Source organism: Dromaius novaehollandiae, chromosome 2 (genome assembly GCF_036370855.1).
Source record: "Dromaius novaehollandiae isolate bDroNov1 chromosome 2, bDroNov1.hap1, whole genome shotgun sequence".
Classification (NCBI taxonomy): Eukaryota; Metazoa; Chordata; class Aves; order Casuariiformes; family Dromaiidae; genus Dromaius; species Dromaius novaehollandiae.
In genome coordinates, this window is record NC_088099.1 from 64155271 (window position 1) to 64161403 (window position 6133).

Genomic DNA, 6133 nt, shown 5'->3' on the forward strand with positions numbered 1-6133 from the left:
TAACATATATAATGTGTTTCTGTTATAAGAACTTTACACTATATCAGTATAACTTTGCAGCATTTATTGCATCTTAATTTCCCCTATCAGCATTATTTACTGTGAAAGCATGGGTGGGAAAACCCACAAAAAGTCTCCTGTATTTCTGTATGTTATGGTCTTACATTAGTAACAAAGGTATAGCTAAAATGTCTAGTCAGTCAACATTCAGAGAAGTAGACAGAAACAATTTTGGACATAGATGAATATAGAACTCATAAGATCTATCTGTGAAGAAATACTAGTTCTTTATGGTTACTTTCTTCTTTGACAATAGCAACTGGGAAAAAGAAATTAGATATAAATTTAAATTTTGGCATGATACATTTTATCTCTGAACAGCATATCATGTGATTCAGTCTGTGTGCATGAGCAAAGAACTTTGAAAAACATGACAAGTCAATCTGCGTGCAAAAGTCTTTTCTTTTACACTGAATTTACACCAGAGTAAATCTGTTAACTTCATCTGGCTTTATTTGAGGTTTCAGTAGGTGTGAAAAGAGTAGCAAGCTCAAACTAGATGAGAAGGGATATCCTGGTATTAATATGGGAAAGAGTAAGCTAACAATCTAATATCAAAGTATAGATTAAGTTCTGTTACAGATATTTCACTGCAATCTTCTTCACACTTAGGTAATTGGGATTACTTTTTGTTTTGGTGCAAAATATAGTATTGAAGAAGAATACAAAAGAGGAAAATGTCCTATTTCTCCATGAAAATATATGCCAAATTACCAGTAAGCTTTGATGTTATAAATATTTGGACCGTTATATATTGGGCTTCCTATTATTTATTAACTTTATTATTATTATTATTATTATGCATTTTATTATGTACTGTCTGATTCAGAGATTTTTATTACCTCTTCTTTATACTCTAATTTAAGAATTGATGACCATGAAGAATATGTAATAAACAAGGTCCAAAGCAAGGAAAACAAGCAGTACGCTAATAATTACTGCTTAGAAAATTGCTGAAGCTGTAAACTGCTTTTCTTAGAATTCAATGTGGCCTCTATAGATAACAGTACGGAGATTAAAAAAGAAAATTCTGATGTTCTTATGCATCCTTTTTTTACACCCTTAAGTCAAGTTATTTGGGAAACAGTAGCTGTATTATATAAAACCGTATTATATAAAAGTTTATCTTGTTAGTAGCATAAAGAAATGTTAAATTGGGTGTTACTCTTCAGTAAATGTGTCAATACAAGGAAATAAGAGTCAATAAAGGAGGCATAGGGACCCTGATAAATAAACTGATTTTTAGCAGAAGACACTCTTTTTCAAACTGTTTTATTCAGTACCTTTTAAGTTTTACTTTTTAAACAGACTTGTTATATTGTTATTAGCGCTATGTAACAGTCTGCTCTGAAATACCCTATTCTTTGTCAATGTTAAATTTATTACACAGAAATTTATTTGGATGTTCTGCTCAAAACAAGCAGTGATTAAAGTGTTGCTAATGTTAACTGCAACAAAATAAGCATGACCATCATTTTCCAAAATGATTGTTGTTCATGTGTCTGGTTTCAGGTGGTCAGTGGAAAGCTTGGCACTTCCTCTATTTGATGCACTATTAATGCCTCTAAAATGCAGTTCCCCTGTAATTCAGCCAGTGGAGATTGGTAGAAAAATCTTATAACAATAAAAATCATTGCTGCAATCCCTGAATTCCAAGGATTATGCATATTGTGCAGTTTTACCTATTCCTCATCTCAGCCTGCTGCTGCAGTGTGTGTGGCCTTGGGAAGGACACTGTGTGTTTACAAACAGTCCAACCAACTGAACCGAATTAAGAGCGTTCTTTGTTTACTTTGATGGGAACTGGAAGACGCCTCTAAAATCAGCTAGAGGGAGCTGTACCTTCTGCGAAGGAGCAGTGTACGCTGGTACAGTATGTATGTCTTACAGGGAATACTTTCCATAATATTGTATGGGAGCAGGGAAACAGAGCCTCCTGTTGGTACCAACGTACTCCATAAAATGGTTTGTCTAGACAGCTGCATAGATAGATCATAGTTAGAAAGACCACCATCAGTGGACAGGTATGGATATAGGTACCACCTTTTTGCACAATTATCTACAAATAAGCATGTACAATAAGGTTGCGGTTGTTATTTATCAAAACTGGCCTCCAGTACATAGCTCTTTTCACGCAGATCCTAACAATCTCCAGGGGGGATTTCAACAGCAGCTGCTACTTCTAATACTGTAAGCAAGGAAGGAAGACGCTTTTGGCAGTGAATGCGAATGATTAGCTCAGGATGTAATTTGTATCTCAGAATTGTTTTCATAGCTCAGCATTTTCTTTGCTATTTATCTTTCCCCAAATGAAATAACAGTCTTTTCAACTTCAAATAAGTTCTGTCTATCTTGGAGTTACAGAAATGATATCATGCCAAATTCAGCATCACCACTGCTCAATATTAAAACTTACTAATCAACGAAATATCTAAAACAAACTCAAACTTTTATATTAACCATCTTTTAAATATTCAGAGATGCAGGAATCTAAGAAAAATGTGCAAGAGACAAAGTCAGTTTTGCAGACATTCTTATCTATTTTGATAACAAGGGGAAGGATAGCACAAGTTATCATTTGTCATATTCAGATTGCATAAATTTCATTTAAGTCTCTGACTAGTATTTCATAGGGCTGGTTTTAGGAGATTTCCTGCTTCATGCCTTATTGGGTCCTTCGAATTGTTCTTCCAGGTCTATTGAAATAAGTAATTGTCATCATTCTTTATGCACTTGGATAATATTTAAGCTGAATACTGGACCTTGTGACAAAATGTAGGCTGGTTCAATGAAGTGACTATTTTCCTCCTTTATGCAGGTGAGAGTGGTTCCATGCAACTGAAGCAGTGGAGAAAAAGAACTGAGCTCCTAGTGACGCAATCAGTAAGATTATTTCTTCCTTTGGGCAAAAGCAGCACCAGAGGGGGGAGCTATTACTCTGCTAGCCTATATTTTTCCATCTTTATATGGTCTGCTTCATGCCAAATTGCTATCCCATTTGATTCTGATGGACCTGTGGTCTCTATTGACCTTTCCTTCGTGCCTGCCACCACCAGCTTCCTTTCGAAATTGGACAATGTTAATCAGAATAAATTTAATTTTTCACAATGGAAAATTACCTCAGAAATACTAAATTTACTTTTTTTTGCCAGCTCTTTTTTTTCTGCCTTGCTGTGCCTTAATGAAATAGGCTACAAGTCAGGAAATAACAGTTTTGTGAAACTCTGGCAGGTCCATGTGCTGAATGGTGAGAATGAAATAGCAGTGGCCTTCTTAAAGACAAAAATTTGTTTACTTTTTTTATTTAATAAATTTCTTTATTTATTCAGTACGCTAGTGTTACAGCAATCTCAGAAATGTTCATTTGTGAGGAAAAAATGTCATTCTCAATGCACTCTGTGCCTGCATTTCTGGTGTTATTTCATTCCTTAGGGTTTGCTTGCAGGGATCATACAGAGGATGTGCTTTCACTAAACAATTTTCACCTGCTGTTGTTAACCCTGTAGGACTGGAATAACTTTACCTGATAAAATAATTGAAGCTGAAAGGTAATGATTAACATTTGTTATTATTAAGGGCTGATGACTACAAGCTGCCTTTCTACAAATAGGAACACATGAGGAGAGAGCTTTGCCTTCTGACATTTTCAAGTATTACTGTTGACTGTATTAGGATCATATTGTATCATTTTTTTTTAATTTTGAATTAGGAATAGCAGTGACCTTTGGAGAGCTCTGTATTGTTTCTCACTTACACAAGGTCATAAAGAAGGTGATTTATCCCTAGATTAGCACAGTCTCAGGAGACTTTAAACTTTTAACTCTGACCATGGCAGGAATGTTAAAATATGCTTTAAAGTTATGTGGTTTGGGTTTTTGTTTGTTTTTGCCTTTATTGTCCATAAGAAATTAGATGGTAGCAATATACAAATTTTAAAATAAATATGTTTGTGTTGTTAAGTAAAAACATCACAAAAGAAGAATGTGGCACGCACATGAAATAGGCATGATTGTGCCAAGCAAACTGTACCAGTGGCTGCAAGACATAATTCAGCTCCCAATAAGAATAATAAGGCAAATCTAAATTAAATCTGTCTATGTGCAACCATGTATTTCTCTAATAATCCTTTCCTTGCTACCTGTGGTGGATGAGGACAGAAGTAGAAATGAGCAATAGCTGCAAGGTTCTAGCTGGCCTAAAACTAGTTGTCCTGATTTTAGTAGCCAAAATTATCTCCATATATGTAAGTGATATATTTTCTTAAGGACTATAGGTAAAGAGTACCTTCAGAAAAAGAGCCAAAGATATATGCATCGTGCGTGCTAAAAACAAAAAAGAACAGTTACTTTAATTATTGCCAATTGGAAAATAGGAAAATAAGTTTAAGAAACTGAACTAAAATACTCTGTCATGTTCTGAAATAAAATGCAGCTTTATACCTAAATAAGGACCGATCCTAGTATTTTACTCTGTAAGGAGTAGCATGTCAATGATTATTAGTAGTAGTAATAAGCATTGTAAGAGTCTTGAGAAACTTCCCTCTGCGATCCTTCTCCTTTTTGATATAGCTTGATGACTTGTTCAAATAATTATTTTGAAAGATTTTTGACAGATAGTGTGTCTGGAGTTCCTGCAGAAGAGGGAGGGAGGGAAGGCTGAAGAAGTCCCTGTAGATGCAGTCAGTAATGATCTGTGCTGCTTTGACACTTAGGCTGAGAGGAATAGAAAATTTGACAGAGAATGGGCTTCTCTTTCCACTCCTACCAGTTCGCCCATCTAATGCATAGCAAGATGGCCACATGGACATCTAATGGAGAAAACCTCATAGGGCTTAAGGAACTAGTGGAGCATTCTGGAGGATTTGACCAGACGTGTGGGTTCTGATCCATGTCTTTTAAGGTGTGCAAGGGACAAGAACATCTTAAAAAAGTTGATGAGAAGTTAAGATGCAAATTTTAAAACTTGGTCACGTTAGAAGGACTTGCTCCAGAGAACCTTGTCATTTGAAACACAGTGACAAGTGTCACCTCATCAATGGCCCACAGACCAATCAGGGCAGAAAAAGTTACTCAGTAGTTTCTGAAGGCTGGTGACCCTTTTATGAGTTTTTGTCTCCCTAGATGCTCTGCATTTATCAGATACTAATTGCAATTTTCTGTTAGTTCAGCTATTTTGTGGAGTTGCTTTATACATGGAAGTTCAGCTGAAATTTTGGGCTAGATTCATCATCATCAAATGTAGTGCAATTCTAGGGATGTCAGTTGTTTCATTAAGCAAATTGCTTAGGCTGCTTAGGCCAAACTAGACTTTAATCTATTAGCATTTATCGGCTCATTAGGCCTAACAACCCTAGGCAAAGGATCTACAAGAGTATTGAGCTGTTGGCTCAATCACATTGCACTCTTGTATCTTTATTTGAAAGGTCTTTGGATTCTGCAAAAGTTTCCCTTTCCCATGTTTGCTGTCATGTGCAAATGAAATATATATATATATTTTCCTTCTATTTTAGTTTCAATAGCTGGGCTACATGTTTTATAGAAACTCAAATAATCACGAACCTCATCACTGTCAGGTCAGTTCTCTTTATAAGTATGCATTTTAGTTTCTATCTGAGAAGAAAACCAAAAAGCACCCCAAAACAGGAGGTCATCTTTCTTTTCTCATATATTTAAAACTCAAAATGTTACAGTCATAATTAATTACCTCTGATCAAATTTCTCATGAAATCTCCCAGGAAGGACATTTCAGAATTTACACCATTGAATCAGAAAAATTCTCTTTATCTTTTATCTGATTTCAAGCTGAGGGGACCATTTTGGTTTGCGGACAAGACGAAAAACAATTAAACTTTTTACGCAAGCCACCAATTAGGGAACTATTTTGATTTCTTTTTAAGCAATACCATCGGAAGTCCTAAGAAAAATGACTAAGTAGAAACTTTTCCACTTGTTTTAAAGTCTGAACCAGTGGTAGGACATGAGACTACATCCTCACTTATGCACTAGAGAGTGCTCCCAAATCCCTGAATATCTGACAGTAGCCAGGTTCTTCCCGAGATGAGACTCACTGATGC